Source organism: Crinia signifera, chromosome 3 (genome assembly GCF_055691185.1).
Source record: "Crinia signifera chromosome 3, ASM5569118v1, whole genome shotgun sequence".
Taxonomy (NCBI): Eukaryota; Metazoa; Chordata; class Amphibia; order Anura; family Myobatrachidae; genus Crinia; species Crinia signifera.
The window spans coordinates 125,720,033-125,739,986 of NC_139219.1; the positions used below are offsets into that span (position 1 = coordinate 125,720,033).

The window sequence follows — 19,954 nt, forward strand, 5'->3', positions numbered from 1 at the left end:
GTGCACGCACGAAGATACCCTATCGATACACCTGCAATCAGCATGCAAAATATATAGAGCTACAGATTGTTTGAGGGAGGGGGCCCCAAACCGGAATCTAGCCTACGGCCCCATGAGGTCTAAATCTGCCTCTGAGTAGGCCACTCAAATTTGAATCTTGACATTGATATTTAGATGAGAAGTCTCATTATTTAGTACTTTTGAAAGAAAGTTATTTCTGTTGCTGAAACAAATAGCCAATGCAGGACTTGGTGGCTGCAGGGAGTTCACACATTGTTGTTTTCATAAAGGAACTCTTGCACCAGGGAAAGAGCGCAAGCTCCGCATTGATAATAATGAAGGCTATGTAAAGCAGGCTAAGGACTCTATACCAGTGGCGTGCGGTGGGGTGAGGCACAGCCTTTCCTGTCATACTAGCGCATATACCGGCGTTTTGAATTGATAAAGTATGTCAAAAATACAAATAATTTATAAAAAAAATCTTATTTTTATTATTCAAATCATTTTTATAGTCAAAACTCTGGAGTAAAAAGTCTATGGCAGGTGAGGCAGTGCCCCACCTGGCTACCTTTTCTGCACCTCTCTTATCAAAACTCAGCGAATCTCCAGCAGTACACACTGCTGCACATGTGTATAATGCTGGTATGTACCCCATGGCTCATATATTGTGTGCATATCTGGCTCTGGTACTTGCCAGGGACTCTTGAGCCATTTACCTCACCGCACGTCCATGCTCTATACATAAGCCTGCTTGCAGTCAATTCAGAATACTGGTGAAAATCTGCATTTTTATTCATGCAATGAAGGGGGTTATTTTGGTTCACTCTTTCTGACAAATTCCCTCTTAGATGGACAAAACCATGTGCACTGCAGGGGGGTAGATGTAAAATGGGCAGAGAGAATTCGACTTGGGTGAGTTATTTTGTTGCTGTGCAGGGAAAATACTGACTGCTTTATTTTTACACTGCAATATAGATCTAACTTGAAGTAAAACCCCACTCATATCTAACTCTCCCTGCACAAGTAACATCTACCCCACCTGCAGTGCACATGGTTTTGTCCATCTAAGAAGGAACTTGTCAGAAAGAGTGAACCAAAATAATCCCCTATGTCTGCATCAACAACACAATGTGCAAGATGATGCAACTGTCAGTTCTAGCATCAATTCTAGTATTTCTAAACTAAAATTCCTGAAAGAAGGTAAATCTCAGTAATATAGCAAACATTAGTAACCAGTGATGTACATGTGTTATTTTATCATTTACACACAAGGGGTGACATTTACTAAGATGTGAAATACACTTCACAGGTCATGTTGCTATGGGCAACTAATCACATCCTGTCTACTATCTTCTAGAGGGTGGTAAATAAATAAGAAGTAGCTTCTGATTGGTTTCCTCTAGCAACATGACCTGTGAAGTGTATTTCACATCTTAGTAAATTTCACACAAGGTGTCAAGTCAAAAGAGTAAGAACTGAAGTAACCTGTTCATCTTTTACGTCTGTAAGATTCCTTAGCAATAAAAATAATACACACAAAGATATGGGGCGAAATGTAATAGGGTGCGATTTTTTTCGTAAGAAAAAAATCGCACCAAATCGCACCTTTTAAAATCGATTTTGGGCGCTTTTTAAGTCCTGAAAATGTGCGATTTTCAGTCATGAAAATCGGCACATTTTCAGTACTGTGCGGTGTGTGAAAAAAAAAAAAAAAAAAAAAAAAAAACGGCGTGCGGTCCCCCTCCTAAGCATAACCAGCCCCGGGCTCAAAAAGCCGGTGCTGGTATCATAAAATCACAGGAACAAACAAGTTGGGGTTCCCTTGATTTAATGAAACCAGCACCAGGCTCAAGGTCCAGCGCTGGTTCCCAAAATACGGGGGACAAAATGACTAGGGGTCCCCCGTATTTTAAGAACCAGCACCAGTCCCAACCAGCCAGCAGGGTAATGCCACAGCCGGGGGACAAAGCATTATCCCCGTGGCTGGTCAGCATGGGCAGGGGTCCTGGGGAAGTGGGGACCCCCCCAATGAAGGGGTCCCCCCCCTCCAGGACTTACCAGCCCATGCTGAAAGTCCGGGGCTGTCCCCGATGCCCCTGCGCTGTGGGCATCGGGCTGATGAAAAGTGTAAAAAAAAAGAATCAAAACTATTGTCTTTTACTGAAGAACTATGAGTCCCAGCAAGCCTACCCCACATGCTGGGACTTGGAGAACCACAAGTCCCAGCATGCGGGGCATTAAAGGGCCCGCTGGCACTTGTAGTTCCACAGTACAAAAAATAGTTAAATAAAACACACTGACACCCAGAAAAATAAAAGTTTAATTCATACATAACACACACATACTGATACTTACCTACCTTGAGCCCGTAGGTCGGTCCCTGGATCCTGGGTCCGGGGCTCCAGGGCAGAATAGTCCGGTTCCGGGGCCTTGGTCCTGGTTCCGGGGCTGGTCCTGGGTCCGGGGCTCCTGGACAGAAGAGTCCGGTTCCAGGGCCTTGGTCCTGGTTCCGGGGCTGGTCCTAGGTCCGGGGCTCCTGGACAGAAGAGTCCGGTTCCGGGGCCTTGGTCCTGGTTCCGGGGCTGGTCCGGGGTTACGGGGCTCCTGGGCTGAAGAATCCAGGGTCCAGGATCCGAAGTAGTCCACAGGGGTACCTGAGGAAGGAAATCCTACTCACCTGGTCCCCGGCAACGACATCGGCATCCTCTCCGGCAGACGCGCTGCTCCCGGCTGGTACCCGCTCTCGGACTGAAGAGGCGCAGAGATTTTCATCTTCCGCGCCTTTCCTCCGGATGATTCTATTGGCCGCCTAGCGGTCAATCAGGAGCCGACTTTCTCGGCTCCTGATTGTCCGCTAGGCGGCCAATGCAATCATTCTGAGGAGAGGCGCGGAAGATGAAACATCTCTGCGCCTCTCCAGTCCGTGAGCGGGTACCAGCCGGGAGCAGCGCGTCTGCCGGAGAGGATGCCGATGTCGTCGCCGGGGACCAGGTGAGTAGGATTTCCTTCCTCAGGTACCCCTGTGGACTACTTCGGATCTTGGACCCCGGATTCTTCAGCCCAGGAGCCCCGGAACCCCGGACCAGCCCCGGAACCAGGACCAAGGCCCCGGAACCGGACTCTTCTGTCCAGGAGCCCCGGACCCAGGACCAGCCCCGGAACCAGGACCAAGGCCCCGGAACCGGACTCTTCTGCCCTGGAGCCCCGGACCCAGGATCCAGGGACCGACCTACGGGCTCAAGGTAGGTAAGTATCAGTATGTGTGTGTTATGTATGAATTAAACTTTTATTTTTCTGGGGGTCAGTGTGTTTTATTTAACTATTTTACCCTGCTGGCTGGTTGGGTCTGGTGCTGGTTCTTAAAATACGGGGGACCCCTAGTCATTTTGTCATTTTGTCCCCCGTATTTTGGGAACCAGCGCTGGACCTTGAGCCTGGTGCTGGTTTCATTAAATCAAGGGAACCCCAACTTGTTTGTTCCTGTGATTTTATGATACCAGCACCGGCTTTTTGAGCCCGGGGCTGGTTATGCTTAGGAGGGGGGACCGCACGCCGTTTTTTTTATTTTTTTTTGTTTTAACTATTTTTTTTACAACAGAACCATGCACAGATCTCAATGATCTGTGCATGTTTCTGATAAAATCGCCAGGCAGAACCTGGTCTATTTTTTTTGCGATTTTTAGTAACCTTTACTAAAAATCGCAACCCATTAAATATGCGAGTTCTATCCTTTTTAATGGGAAAACATCTGGATGCGATTTTGAGTCTAACTAAAAATCGCACCTTTAAAAAATGCGATTTTTTCCGCAAATTGCACCCTATAAAATATGCGATTTTCGGGAAATGCCCGAAAACGGAATATTTTGCGGGAAAAATCGCAAAAAAAAAAAAAAAACGCCTCCCATTACATTTCGCCCATGATGTTTATAATATTATTATCCTTTACTTATAAGGTGTAACAAATGCTCTGCAGCCTTATATAAACAGAACATTAAGGGGCACACTCCAGAGCTTACAGTCTAAATTACATGAGTATGCATCTGAACATTTGGTGACACCCAATAATACCGTTGCACTAAATTGTACATTAACTGGTCTAATATACTGCAAGAATACTCGTTGTGCCAGTGACCAGAACAACTGGGGTAGTGGGGGCAGTGGAATGGCATCTTGGGCGGCAGAAGGAGTTGTTGATTATATTATAAGAGGATAATGTGTTTGGTCATTTATTTTAAAGGATTACTCTCTCAGAATACACTCTCATGCTCCTCTTGCCTCTTGCATCTGGATTTCATCAATTTCTCTCTGGCAGACAGGATCACAACTGATTTATTCAGTGGATTAGATAATATTTACATATGTTACCTTTACTCATTGTCAGTGTATATTTATTATTCTCTCAGAGTTGTATTACTGTACAATTTGTACCAAACGTCTGCTAAAGAAAGCAAGGCTTATGAATTACTTTGTCTCAAATAATGTAATCCTCCTAAAAAAAATGCCTAAAAAGGGTTAGATACAAGTACTGTTTTACCATACGGCTGGATTTTATACATTCACATTATTCTCTGAATAATGATTTTACATTCTAAGATTTAGTCTACAGGGACGTCTCCCCTCTTGACTTTAGTAATATTATGAATGAATGTATGTTTTGTTTGTTTTACTACTGTGCAGCACTAATGAAGGATTATAATATGAATAAGTATATCCATGTTGTCAATTGTAAAGCGTAGCAGAATATGTAACTTATTATTATTATTATTATTATTATTATTATCATCATTATTATTAATAAAAAATAATTATTATTATTAAAAAAAAATATATTAGTATTAATAATTATAATGGTATATTATTATTATTATTATTATTATTATTATTATTATTATTAATAGTAGTAGTACTAGTAGTAATAATAATACATGAAATTTGTTTAACATTATTTAATATTATAATACTAGTTAATTGAACATTTTAATGAAAGTTGTTTATTATGAGTTTCATATTCCAGAATGACCTTCAGTGTAAATGAAAACAATGTTTTATTTTAGACCAGTGACCCCACAGCAGGTGTGCTTGCCTGCTGGACCTGTGGTATTTTGCTTTCTCACCAGGTAGGGCTATTTCCGCTGTGAGCTTTCTGCACACAACTGAAATCTAAACATTCCCTTTACAATGTAAAAAGGTTACATTCATTCAGGAATATTGATGGGGTTACATTCATTTTTTACATTCTCCTATGTATAATGCACCTTTATTGTCAATAACAAGTTATAACTGGAAATGTAACAAATTAGATCTGGAGTCAGATGCTGGGAAGAGAAAAATATTTCTTAAGATGCGCATTTAGTTTGTATATCAAATATATTTTATTGTACAAAAAAATGAAAGCAAACAAGGAAAGACAATAAGATAATATAGTCACTGTAAAATCTTGAAGAGTAAATTATTAAAAGGGGAGGATTGGCCATAGACTTTACAGGGAATATTCCCGTGCGTGTGGTATGGGGCTCCGACTGTCGAGATTCCGAGAGTCAGTAGATTAGATGGTGTAATGGTTAGCATTACTGCCTCACAGCACTGAGGTCATGGATTTTATTCCCACCATGGCTCTAACTGTGCGGAGTTTGTATATTCTCCCTGTGCTTGCGTGGGTTTCCTTCAGGCACTCCGGTTTCCTCCTACAATCCAAATACTGTATATACTGGTAGGTGTATATACTGGTAGGTGGCTCCCAAAAAAAAATAACTCTAGAATGTGTGTGCATGTATATGTGGTAGGGCAGGTATTCTCAAACTCGGCCCTCAGGACCCCACACAGTTCACGTTTTCCAGGTCACCCAGCAGGTTCACAGGTGCATTCATTACCCATTGATACATTTTAAAAGATTCACAGGTGGAGCTAATTATTTCACTTGTGATTGTGTGAGGAGACCTGCAAAACATGCACCGTGTGGGGTCCTGGGGGCCGAGTTTGAGAACCTATGTGGTAGGATGCCCCTCTTCTCTCCCCCTCCCCGCCCCCCCCCCCCACACAGTGGGTTTTTCTGCATGCATGCGAATGGATGTTTTGCCTAAACATCCAGTTGCAGCTTGCGTGTGGGCAGACAATCATTCGATGGTCACCGACCATTGAATGATTTCTACAGCGCTTGCGTATATAAGACACCTCTCACCATCCGCAGACATCAGCTGCCCACCCCCTGCACCTGTGTCATGGGCGAATTTAAATGGGAACACCATGGACATAGGGGATTATTCTGGTTCACTCGCAAAGGCACAATGACTCTCTAATGGGCAAAACCATGTGCACTGCAGGTGGGGCTGATGTAACACGTGCAGAGAGAGTTACATATGGGTGTTTTATTGTTTCTGTGCAGGGTAACTACTGGCTGCCTTATTTTTACACTGCAATATAAATATCAGTTTGAAGTACAAACCCCGCCCAAATCTAACTCTCTGCACATGTTACATCAGCCCCACCTGCAGCGCACATGGTTTTGTCCATTAGAGAGTGATTGTGCCTTTGCAAGTGAACCAGAATAACCCCCATAGCCCTTCGCTGTCACCCTGCACTACTAGGTGCCAATGGAATGGCGAACAAGCAGTTCATCACACCTGCTCACACCAAGTGGCTGCACATGCACATAAGCCCCAGCAAACCCTAGGATCAGTATGCATATCCCCTATAGCCAGGGGTGCTGATGTAGTGATTTGGATTGAATTGGTTTACCATGACTCCTGCTACTTCTTTGTGCTGGTAATCTCAGCATAGTGAACAGGGGTGGGGCCACAATGGCGTACCTACGTCTCCTTTCTGAGAGTTCTAATAGGCACTACCTTGATCTGCATGTGAGTTGAATGTTTATCGTGTGGGTGATGGCATTAAGGGGCTCATTTATCTGCAAATACCTTTAGAGGAGAAATAATGAACACGCTGGAAACCTCAACTCCAAGTTCCACCCCATTCCCACCACTTTAACTCCTGGGCAGGAGATGGAGTCTGCAGGAATTCATTCATGTTGTTTGAGACATTGTATATATCAGTGTGCACTATTTTAATAACGTTCTTGAGCTGGGCTGGGGATAGGATCTGCAGGGATTCATTCATGCTGTTAGTGATATTATATATGTGTGCATTACTGTAGTTTAACAACATCATGGGGCCTGAGAGGCACTGACTTGAGTGGGAGAAACACAGGTGGGGTGAGGTTGTGTGGTGTGGGTAGCACAATACAATGGGGGAAGGGTAGCTCAGCACTATGAGGCCATGCCCATCCATTAAACTACACCCCTTCCAGTAGGCCACACGCCTTTTTCATGCACACATGTACTAAAGAGGCGCATAGAAGCTCCCTCTTAGAAAGGATAGAGCACCTTGCCTAGGGCACCACATTGGTCAAACTTTGCACTATTACACCTGCTGCATTTACATTACACTACTGATATTAAGGCCCTGATTTGGTTGTCTCAGTAAGCTGTGAAGATCGCAGCTTACCGAGCACCAGAGACACCGCCGTCAGAACGTCCCCCTCCTACCCCTACTGCCGCCGAATCCCCTTGTTTACATGCGAGGGGATGTGTAACTAAGACACTGCTGCAGGAGAAATCATTCCATTGTCGGCGACCATTGAATGATATCTCGTAGCATCGGAAATAAGTCAGTGGGAACTGACTTTTTTTTTTTTGCAAGCGCTGGGACAAAGACTGGGCAGTTGGCTGATGTCCTTTGATGTCAGCCGCTCGCCCCGGCACACATCGTCTCGCCCGCGTATCCATGAGAACGCCCAGCATTTTCATGGTGACACACATAAAACACTGGGCATTCCCATGGGCAACCCCTGTCCTTGCTGCTGTCCGCTCCCAGACCACCCTGCTCCTTGCAGCTTGGCAACTATGCAAGTCACTAATGCTGTTCGAAAAGGGGGGCTGCATATGTGCATAATGGGGGTGATTCTGGTTTGCTCGGTAAGCACCAGAGACTTGCCCCTTGGCTCTGGCGATTCCACTCAGTACAATGCGTAGTTATGTGTAACAAAGACACATCCCCTCGCATGCCTCCGCTGCAAGAAAAATCATTTGATTGTTGTCATGTTGTCAAGATGGGCCGGGGGGCTGACAACCTGTGATGTTAGCCAGCCACCACCGGCAAGCATCGTCTTGCCCACATAGCCATGGGAATGCTCAGTATTTTCATGGATCCATCCCTGCCGCTGTCCGTCCCCGGCCCGATCTCATGTATGTGAAAGGCTGGGCAACAATGAAAGTCACCGAAGCCACTCGCGAAGGAGGCCTACGCATGCAGATGCCTAGACTATGCGCATGCACAGAGCCTTAAACATTGGAAATAAGTGACTCTCAATGAATTAGAATTACCCCCTAAATGTGCATGTGTACAGTTTGTTAGCTTTACACTAAAGGAGTCTGAGATCGGAGATGTGAGTCAATGCTTGGGTCACCAGGGCTGGCGCTACCCACTCAGCAGAAGATGCAAAGAAGGTAGGCGCTGGGCAGGAGAGGCGCTGTCCCTGCTCTGCATCCCCTGCTGCCCTCTGTGGCTGCTGCTGCGCCTGTCACACTGCAGGGCACGCAACTGGTGTTGGCAACTGGTGTGAGCATGTGTGTAGACAGCGCTACTATTGTCGGCAACTGGTGTGAGCACGTGTATAAGCAGTGCTACTACTGTTGGCAAATGGTGTGGGCATTATGTATAGGCAGCGCTACTAATGTCGGCAACTGGTGTGGGCACATGTAAAGGAAGCGCTGCTAATGTTGGCAACTGGTGTGGGCACATGTATAGGCAGCACTACTAATGTCGGCAACTGGTGTGGGCACGTGTATAGGCAGCACTACTAATGTCGGCAACTGGTGTCCGCATTATGTATAGGCAGCGCTACTAATGTCAGCAACTTGTGTGGGCATATGTATAGGCAGCGTTACTACTGTTGGCAACTGGTGTGGTCGTTATGTACAGGCAGCGCTACTACTGTCGGCAACTGGTGTGTGCATTATGTATAGGCAGCGCCACTAATGTCGGCAACTAGTGTGGGCACATGTATAGGCAGCGCTACTAATGTCGGAAACTGGTGTGGGTACGTGTATAGGCAGTGCTGCTAATGTCAGCAACTGGTGGAAGTATGTCTATAGGCAGCGCTACTAATGTCGGCAACTGCTGTGGGCACGTGTATAGGCAGTGCTACTGCTGCTGGCAACTGGTGTGGGCATATAGTTACACAGTGCTACTAATGTCGGCAACTGGTGTGGGCATATGGTTACACCGTGCTACTAATGTTGACAATTGGTGTGAGCACTACATATAAGCAGAGCAACTACTATTGGCAACTGGTGTGGGCGTTATGAATAAGCAGCTCTTCAATTGTGGGCATACTGTATCCAGGAGTACTCGGGGCATTATCTGTAGCATAATGTGTGTCAATGTCATATGGGCATTATGGTGCATGGCATATTTTTTAAGGGGAATTACGGTGTGTGGCATAATTTGTAATGGGCATTATGGTGTGCTGCGTATTGTGTAAGGGGCATCATGATGTGTGGCATAATGTATAATTTGCATTACTGTGTGTGGTATAATGTGTTAAGGGCATTGAGGTGTGATGCATAATGTGTTATGGGGATTACGGTGTAATTGGTATTTTTATCTGACCACGCCCCTTCCACATTTTTGCGCGCCCCTACGGTGCGAACTCTCCCTGTTTTTTAACTCATGGCACCAAAATGGCTAGTTACAGCTGTGTAAGGCGAATAATATTGTTCTATTGTGGTGTAATTTGGAGTCGGAGTGCTGTTGTGTGGCCATTCCCCTTCCTTGTGAAATCACACGTTTTTATTTTGGTGTGCACTGTCCCTTTGTAAAGCTTGAGTGGGCGCAAATTTATAGTTTGCAGGAGGGTGCCGAAACCCCTAGCACCGGCCCTGTGGGTCACGCATACTACATATTGTTAGCACTCTCTACATTTTGCATTTTGTTTTTCCTACATATTGTTATGACTATATTCTGCGTTTGGTTGTAATGTATTAATGATGACAAAAATGGTGTTGCCTTCTTCTGGTTAAACTGTATTTGTCTTGGTAGAGTACTTTTCCATAGGAAATAAGGTTTATGGTAACAAAATATGCATCACCAAATATTACAGCGCTCTACATCATACAGTACATGAATGTTCTGTATATTTATTCTTCCATTATAGCAGACAAATGTACATTTTTTTTTCCTATAATCAGTTTTAGCGATACACAGTCAAAGCAATCATTCCATTATGCCTGTTAGGCTTGGAAATGAACTGTGCCAATAAAAACATTGTCTGCTACACATAACTGTGGCCAAAATTAAGCAGAGGTAAGGCCCTGATGAATTTGTTCCAGCTCTCTGACGTACTTTTCTGCTGGGCCTCTGAACTGAGCTAAGGAGTGGTAGATATAACATTTCATATTCTCTCAAGAGAGCAAGAAAAAAGCTGAGAAGAAGAGGATATAATGGACAAACAAGATGACAGAGCTGACAGCAGTGGCTACTGTTCTGACGTAAACTCACCTCAGCCCTCCCTTTCTTACTTGTTCATTATAGTGATCTAGTTTATTCATGAGCCTATTCACTTTATGCCTTTGAGTCTAGTGATTCTGGAATATGTTTGATAAAGGATTCATTAACTGAGATTAACGTCATCAACATATCTAACATTTTTTTTATTCCTTCAGTATATAGCTGTTATGTGACAAGCATGAATCAATTAAGTGTCACAGTTAAGAGGATTTAACAGTTTCTGCAATCCTCCCACCCACTCCATGGTTTCTGGTATTAGTAAATATGGTCCGTGTAAGTGAAGTGCTGTATTACGTCATTGACTGAATTCAGTGATTAATACAAAACTTTTATAGTCAGATCATTTAGTTAGCATGCTGGTATCTAAGCAATGGAAGTGAATTCAGTGATCAATACAACACTTCATTGAGAAAATGGCATGAGGAGTACATATCAATTTCCACAGAAAGTTCAACATAATTAATGTAAAAAGCTAGAGAAATATAAAAAATGTCCAATTCTGTCAAGGAAAGGCATTACGTATTATTTTAGAAATGTATGTTTACTATTGGTGGCAGGGGAGGTTTAGGGGGGTATTCAATCCCTGTCGAGCTTGTTATTTTGTCGAGGTTTTTAATTTGTTCAACTGGAAATTATGTTTTTCAGAGCTTGTCTATTCATTCTGACTTTTTCTTTTCGAGGTGAGTTCGCAAGATTTGTGATTTCATTTTGCTCGCTTGTCAAGATGACCAATGCTCGATTTGTCGAGCATATTTGGGTGAGATTTCTCAGGATATTTTTGTCTGCCTATTCAATGTGGATTATTGTTCAGGTGCTCGAATGCTTCAAGGCAGTTTCTCTCCTTTTTTAACTCCCCTCTTTCAGGAGTCGTGACAGGGTACTTATGATTTACAAATCTTCCCCATAAGCATGCCCATTCCAAAACCACAAGATTTTTTGTTTATACAACTCTTCTTAGCTCAAATTTTTTATTTTTTGAATACTTTCATTCCATGGTTTACTTTACAAAAGTAATTAAAATGTTGTGTTATTGCAATGCATACAGTACTTCACATTTCCAAAGTTTGTTGCCGGAGCATCTATTTCAGTAGCCTTCTATAAGCATGCCTGAGGATTACCTGATATTATGAAACATAGCTTATGAACAGTGTAGTTCAGTGGTTCCCAAACTTTTGTCAATCACAGCACCGTAGAGAGTCAGAATTTTTTTCAAGGAACCCCTAGGCCAAATGTTTCTTATTGACACATTTTGAAAAAAATATTAAATAACGTAGTTTGTGTTTATAGGCCATTCCTAGGTTACATTTTGTGGCATGGGACAGGATTTGCTTCTATTTGTTCACATAAATTATAATTGGAAGACACAAGCACTGGTTTTGCCTATTTGACCATAAATAATTTGAGTTGATCCTGGACCACCAACCCAGGGCACCCCTGCAAGTGTCTTGAGGCACCCCAGGGTGCCTAGGCACACAGTTTGGGAACCACTGGTGTAGTTGTTTAATAAATGGCACAGTACATATGTATCTCTAGAATATCTGAAAATCCTCTTGCCCCTTATACATTTTGACACTATTGTAATGGGGGATATACTATTTAACTACTGTACTGTGCAGTTCATATGGCCTTATGGCTTTAAATGGTGCTTTTTCAAATTTTATTCTTTCCTTTGAAAATGTTGTCTGTTTAGATATTTACTGCCTGTGTATTTTGTATACTTTTTTTTAAGCTACACCAGTGGTTCCCAAACTGTGTGCCTAGGCACCCTGGGGTGCCTCAAGACACTTGCAGGGGTGCCCTGGGTTGGTGGTCCAGGATCAACTCAAATTATTTATGGTCAAATAGGCAAAACCAGTGCTTGTGTCTTCCAATTATAATTTATGTGAATGGACCAATCACCTCATTTAGGTCCCTTGTATCCATGCAGGGTCAGATTATCCCATGATGCTTTGTTTGTTGTTGCCATATTTTGTTTTCTTCACCCACAATGTAATGAGTTTATAAAGTATCTATTGAGGTGGTAAGGCGAGATTGGCATGCCTACAGCTTGCCTCATTGGTCAAACGTCGAAAGGAGGAGTCACTGATGATTGAGACTGAATAGGCAGACACTCGAATTGTTGAGCTGCATTTTGGCTGTCAAGCAAAACGAAAAATGCGAATTGGACTATTTCTGGTGGGATTGAATACCCCCCTTAGGGTTAAATTTACTATTGACAATGGGACCCATAGCAACCAATCAGATTATATATATTATCTTCTAGAAGGAGCTAAATAAATTAATAGAATCTGGTTGCTATGGGCAACATTCCATCTTCAATAGAACTCCCATCTTAGTAAATGCTCCCCTTTATTGCATGCATAAGAAAAATGCATTTGGAGGATTTTAATGAAAAACAGTTGACTGAACAACAGCACCTATATGATTGTGCCCAACAAAGATGTCTGGAAAAAAGTTTTTTTCACCTTTATGCTGTTCTGACCCTGCACAGGAAAAAAACCGCAATGAATAATGTAGGGTACACACCAGGACAGTGCAATGTTTCCTTGAAATCGTACAATGGTCGCACGATCTGTTGGAGCACACAATCTGCACACAATCTGCAAATGATCTGATCATGATCTGTATCCAATCCAATGTAGCTGACAAATCTTTATTGCAGCATGTAAAATCTCCAAAGAGACCAAACGACCGGCGGCGACGCACACAGATCGGAATTATATTGCAAACATGCCCAATTCTGCTCTTTTTACATATAATTGGTTGAAATCGCATCGGAATTGGAGGAAAATAAGCCCAAATTGTTCTGATGTGTACTCAGCATAAGTTAGGAGGAGAATGGAGGCTTCTGGGGAAGGGTCATGTGATAAAATATATTTAATTTGTTAGTCAAGCACAGAAGTTCTATCCTCTATCTCAGTAAGGAATTGTACAAATTGCCCTAATATATAAACTATTGCTTTCATAATTATAGCCCCTCAGTATCAAAGCATGTAAAAGGAACCAAATAAAATAGGTAAAACAATAAATAAGTAGCACAGATATTTTGGAAATATTTTTGGAAATGCATAAAATCATATTTGTCAAAATGGGAAGAAGTGAGACAAAATAAACAAGAAACATTTTTAAAAAACCAAACAAAGTAAACACCTGAAAAAAGGAGCACAGTTGTTTCCATTCCTTACAAAATACATGTACAGTAAGCATCCACAGATAATTTAATACTGATAAAGTACTGTAATAGTGTAATATAATAAACTACAGAGAGGCGAAACAAAACAAGTGATTACTGACTCATTCAGTGTAAATCCCGTTATGAGCTAATTTGCCTAAATTAGTACATTGTAAGTGATGTGATATGTAAAACATGCAAAATTGCACCAAAAAATGATATCTGACATAAAATTTTAGAAAATTGTTCTTTAAAAGCGAAGCAATATTTTATTAAATGGTAATAACACATCATATGGACTCCAACAGCAATGCACGTACATTTTTTTTATAATAAAAGAGTAAATTGAAGGAATTATCATTTATTTAATGAAGTAATATAGAACAAACTGGGAAAAACAATTACGGTATGTAATTCATAATTATAAAATCTAGTTGATGTTCCTGGTCACAACTGGGCAAATGTTTGCTGGGCGGAACATTTTATCCCCTTAGGAATAGCTATCCTGTAGTATTGCTTATTGGGTGGACATAACAGTGACAGTTTCAAGACCACTTGGCAGCCGCAGGTCACATGTTCCAGGTTACCTGGAAAGTTCACAAGAGGAGTTGACCGACTGTCACATTTTAAAATGTATTTATTTATTTATTTATTATTTAACAGTTTCTTATATAGCACATCCATATTCTGCAGCGCTTTACAGAGGTGATGCATTGTGATTGGCTGGCAGACATTTTGCCACATTACTTCAAAAAAAGCAACTGATTACAATGTCAGTTTAGATGAACATAAACAGAATAATGAGTTGAACTGTTAAAACTATGGGTGAGATTTAATAGGATGAGATATTCAGAAAGTGAGAGATTTGGGAAGAAATCTCCAAGTTTTTTTAAAGCGGCAATCATTTACACTGCAAAATCAAACTGGTTTTGCAGTGTAAATGATTGCCGCTTTAAAAAAACTGGAGATTTCTTCCCAAATCTCTCACTTTCTGAATATCTTATCCTATTAAATCTCACCCTAGATATCATTATGCAATGTTGTATAAAACATATTATATATTTCTAGAAATTGTAATATCCTTTAGTTGTACAAAAAAATCTCCTAAACATTAGCAAAGATAACTGATTTCCTGCAGAATATCATTTATTCTATATACAGTACATACAGTATATATAGAGAGGGAATCTTCAAACAACCTTTCACTGAACACGGTTATTATCTTAGAAGACTATACTAATTAACACCCCTCCACCTTGCAAAGCACGGGCATCGCCTTTGCCGGATGCCCGCAGCTCCCCTGCGTGCACCACTGCCTCCGCCTTGCAAAACTCAGGCATCGCCACTGCCGAGGCCTGCACCTCCCCTCCACCTTGCAAAGCACAGACAGTCCTGATGAGCAGAGCGTTCCAAGGAGCCACACATTATGCAGCTCTGATCCTGGCTGCGGCAGGCACAGGTACACTGTGACTGTAGAGACCTAATATGCTGCCTCTGTCTAGGAAAAAAAGAGAAAATCTTGTACAGCCAGGGGGTTTCTGGGTACTCAGAACGCCCCCCCCCCCCCCCCCCTGCATGCACCACTGCACATTGTTTTCTACAAAGTAACATTTCCTCAAGTTTCCCTTCTCTACTACAAACTATACATACCAAGATTTTTTAGTCTTTCTTGGAAAGTGTTTCGGTGGATATCATTTGTTCCCTTCTTTGTACAGTCTGTAATGTATTTCTGTCCTTCTGGAGATAGAGCCTCCAGAACTGAGCACAGTACTCTAGATGAGGTCGTACCAATGACCTTTACAGTGGCATTATTACTTCTTTCTTTCTACTGCTGATACCTCTCCCTATGCAAGCAAGCATCTGACATGCCTTCCTCATTGCTTTGTTGCATTGCTTACTTGCCATGACACCTATATCCCCTGCTTATTCAGAAATGTCCATTATAGTGTTATTAATATATTTATCCTTCTTTCTGCTTTTCTCCTTTTACTTATATATCTAAACAAAATGTATTCTGTCCATTGCATTGTATCTGTTATGTGAATAAGCCCTCCATAAGAAGCACTCATATTTAGTTGTTTAGTCACACACAAGCGCTTATAGAATGTTGCTGGAGTTACAGTGAGTATTAAGAATAATTGCTCAATTTCACAACACTAGGGACTTATTGTAAGAGGAACTAATGTATCAAATGTCAGAACAGTGCACTGCATGCCACCTTTGTGGAGTTATATATCATTTGGGGACAATGCATTTCATTGTTCACTTTGATTTAAAATCATTACCTGAACTTAGAAGCTGCTATATCTTTCCACAATTATAAAAACACTGTTCTGAAGATAAAACAAATGAACAGAAAAAAAAAGAAACCGAAAGTGAAGAAACCACAGCCCCCATTGTCAGGTATAAATGAAAGATAATCTCAGTTGCACTTTGTAAAAGAGTAATCTGTCTGATATGACGCACTTTAATGCACATCAATTATCCCTCAGTGCTTTAAAGCTTATGCATATTTCAAGTGAATTTGACTATATTATTTAAAGGCATTTTGCAGTATTACCAGTAATTCTTTTACTATCTTTTTTTTTTTTTTTTTTTTTATATATGTAATACATTTTGAATATTTTCATGTGGTCTTCTGGCTACAACCAGTGAAAATATCAAATGGTTCTACATTATGGCTGCTAGATTTCTCTCTGCTTCATCTGTAATGGAGATGTCACTGTAGTAGTTTTCAGAAATCTATGATCTGTGAACGTTCTTTGTTCTAGTCAGTAGGATTACCACCTAGCAACGGTTGGTGGGCTAGGGTAGCAAGCAGTGGTGGCTCCAGAGGTATGGCTATAGCAGTGGCGGATTCAGGGGGGGCACCGAGGCACGTGCCCCCCTGTTGTTACTAAAGGGTGCTGGCTGTCATTCAGCCTGCCAGCCCATCCGCTCCGGTGCAGAGACCCCACATCCAGCAGCTATTTGAGAGTCGTAGCGGGGCAGCATCACTATGCTACCCAGACTAAACCGCTGCATTGACGCCAGCCAACAGAGATGACTCCTCCAGCCACCTCAGTAGAAACAGCCGGAAGACATGACTCCCGCAGCCACGGTACTGGTGCTAGGCTAGACAGGTGGAGAAGTATTCAGAGGTTGCCCAGTGTGGAGCTAAGGCCGGCCCCCAGCCCTCTGGGCTCACCCATGCATTTACGTCACGAAACCCCTCTACTCCTGCCTCCCATATTGCCCATATGCTCAAGCAGCAATGAAAGGACTCTGCCAGTATTACCCAGAAAAGAGTAGCCCCATCCATTCCCACACCTATGCCCAACCTCCATTCCCTGCTAACCAGATCTCTCCAGGCCAGTAATCTAGTCCCGCCCGCTTATTCCCCTCTACCCTGCTCCCTCTTGTCCATAGAACAAGACATGTATTCTTCGGCCCCTTAGCCTGGCTTCCAACCTTTCCTGTTGTCTCCTAGAGGACCAGACGCGGCACTCCTTTCATCCATATGAGAACTAGATCAGTTGTCATCATGATCAATTGTACACCTATCATGGAGTGCCAATAATAATGACAATCAGGATATCAGTTAGAATAATGCATCTGAAATGCATATGCTCAATGCAGGACAGTGAACACCTCTGGCTACTTGTGGGACAATTCTATTTTGTCACAGCCCAGAACCCACAAGAAATGCTAATTTAGCAGCCACAGAGAAATGGCTGAGATGTCTAATCTGCTGATATTCTGGGAGAAAATTACTAAGATTTACGCATATGGCTGATGCCAAGTACAACTCTGAATGACCATCATTGTCAAAATTCTCAGGAAAATACAATTCATAAATACAGCAGATTTCACTAATCTGCTGTATTCACGGATTCATATTTTCCCAATGGCGTAGATGGCCGTATATATACAAATACAAATCTGCAGCATGCACGGATCAGACAGATCTGTGCAGGCTGCAGTGTGTAAAATAGAATAAATAAATTATTTTAATAAATAGTGTGGGGTCCCCCCCTTGCTATAACCAGCCCTGGGCTCAAAGAGACGCTTTTGGTTCTAGAAATTCAGGGAATAATCCAAATAGGGGATCCCCAGAATTTTTAAAACCAGCACCAAGCTCAAGAGCCGGTCCTGGATCACAAAATACAGGGGGACTTATACTTACCTACCATGACCCGAAGAATCTCCAGTAGAAAATCCATTTGGGTACCTGCAAAATTATTGACCGCTTAGTGGAATTTGGCTCCCGATTGGCCCGCTAGACAGTCAATAATGCATTTTGGGGGAGGAGCAGAGAACTTAAATATTTGTGCGACGGCTCGGGTCAGCGTTTTTTTTTTACCTGTCCTGGGATGCCTACTTGGAACGAAGAGGACTGATCCACCACCAGAGAAGCTGATAAGTATAATTTCCTTCCGCAGGTACCCAAATGGATTTTTTACTGGAGAAGGAGACCGATTCTTCCGGTACAGGTAAGTAAGTATAAGTATGTATGGGCTCTGGGTGTATTAAAGTTGTACGTTTTGTTTGTGTGTGTGTTTTTTTAACTATTGGCATGTTGTAGAACTAAAAGTACCAGCGGGCCCTTTATTGCCCCGCATGCTGGGACTTGTAGTTCCACAACAATGTACAATTGTTTATTCTATTTTTTAAACTGTTATCAGCCTGGTGCCCACCACCATGGGGCACCGAGAACAGCCCCGTGCATCAGCCTGGGGAGGGTTAATTCTAAAAAGGGGCCCCTTAATTTGGGGGTCCCTACTCCCCCAGGGTCCCTGTCTGGGCTGACCCGGCTCAAGAGGTTAATGGTTTGGCTGCGGGACCTTATATAATAAGCTTCCCCTGGCTGTGCCATTACTCTGCTGGCTGGTTGGGCACAGTGCTGGTTCTCAAAATATAGGGGACCCCTACTCACTTTGTCCCCTCGTATTTTGGGAAACAGGATCGGCTCATGAGGCTGATGCTGGTTTTAAAAATTTTTGGGGAACCCCTATTTGTTTTATCCCCTGAATATTTAAAACCAGAGCCTGCTCTTTGACTGGGCCTGGGGACCGCACGTCGGCTTTTTAAATTATTTATTTTTATCTATTTTTACACACTGAAGCGTGCAAAGACTGACTGATTCATGCAGACTTCACCCAAATACGGCTGGAAAATTAGGAGAGTTTTTCAAGCGGATTTTCATGTCAATTACTGGCTGTATGTTACATATGGCTGGTTAGTAAATTAAGAATCACCGTTTGAATGAATGAATGGTGATTCCTAGTTGTATTCTTTTGATGGCGTATGCATTCATATTCCTGAATAGGGGGGAGATTCTGTAAGGTGAAAATGCGGTAAAAACCCAGTTATCTGGGTTTTTACCACATTTCGGGATGCTCTAAGCATCCCCCGCCAGAAAAATCTGGCAATGCCCCACATCGCCCCCTCCCCCCTCACCTGTGACCTCCTCCCTGCACTGATCCTCTTCTGGGTGCAGGGAGGAGGAGAGCCCGGCGCAGCAGCAGCGCCGGGTGTGGATGGGAGGGGGAGCCGCCGGGACCTTCTGGGACCCCGCGACTCTCACCGCAAAGGACAGCTCTTAACGCAAGAGCTGTCCTTTGCTATAATTATCGCATATGTTAGAACATATGCGATAATTATAATTGCGATGGGCCACGAAGAGGGGCGGAGATTTTTAGAGAATCTCCCCCTCTCAAAAGAATATTGGCCATCGGAAATTTCAAAAAATATGATTTTGCAGCCAAAAAATGGCTACTAATAGACGTATTCTTAGCCAATTCTCCTTAGTAAATTTCCCCCTCTGTTTTTCTGGCACAGGAATTACTGCTTGTCCAATCAAAGCATATTTGTCTTTTTATCCCAATGTTGCAATCCTCTGGCTGTCTTTCAAAAGCGTCAATAAACATAGTAAATAGTTATAATGTTATAGAGAATACAAGATAAAACAAGAATGTAATATTAGAGGACATCTGGGGACTTGTTTAAAGGAGAACTAACATGGTTTCATTTTTTTGTCTTTAATTGTTTAACTGAATTGACAACAATATTATTCTCCTGTATCTGACTAGAAAGTGGTTTGTATGGTAAAACAACATCAATTTAGTGTATAATTTTACTAGTGAAAAATGTTATTCTGTAACAATCTAACCTAACCATCTGACTTCTGTGGCTCTGTCAATTTCAACATTTCCACAAATAAAATGTGTACAATGAAAA

General features: G+C 42.4%; 1 protein-coding gene across 5 annotated transcripts in view; it reads left to right on the forward strand.

Annotated features, from left to right (window-relative positions):
- The window catches only part of PDE10A (phosphodiesterase 10A), a 400,353-nt gene that overhangs the window by 110,552 nt on the left and 269,847 nt on the right, over positions 1-19,954 (forward strand). The gene's annotated exons all lie outside the window — the stretch shown is intronic.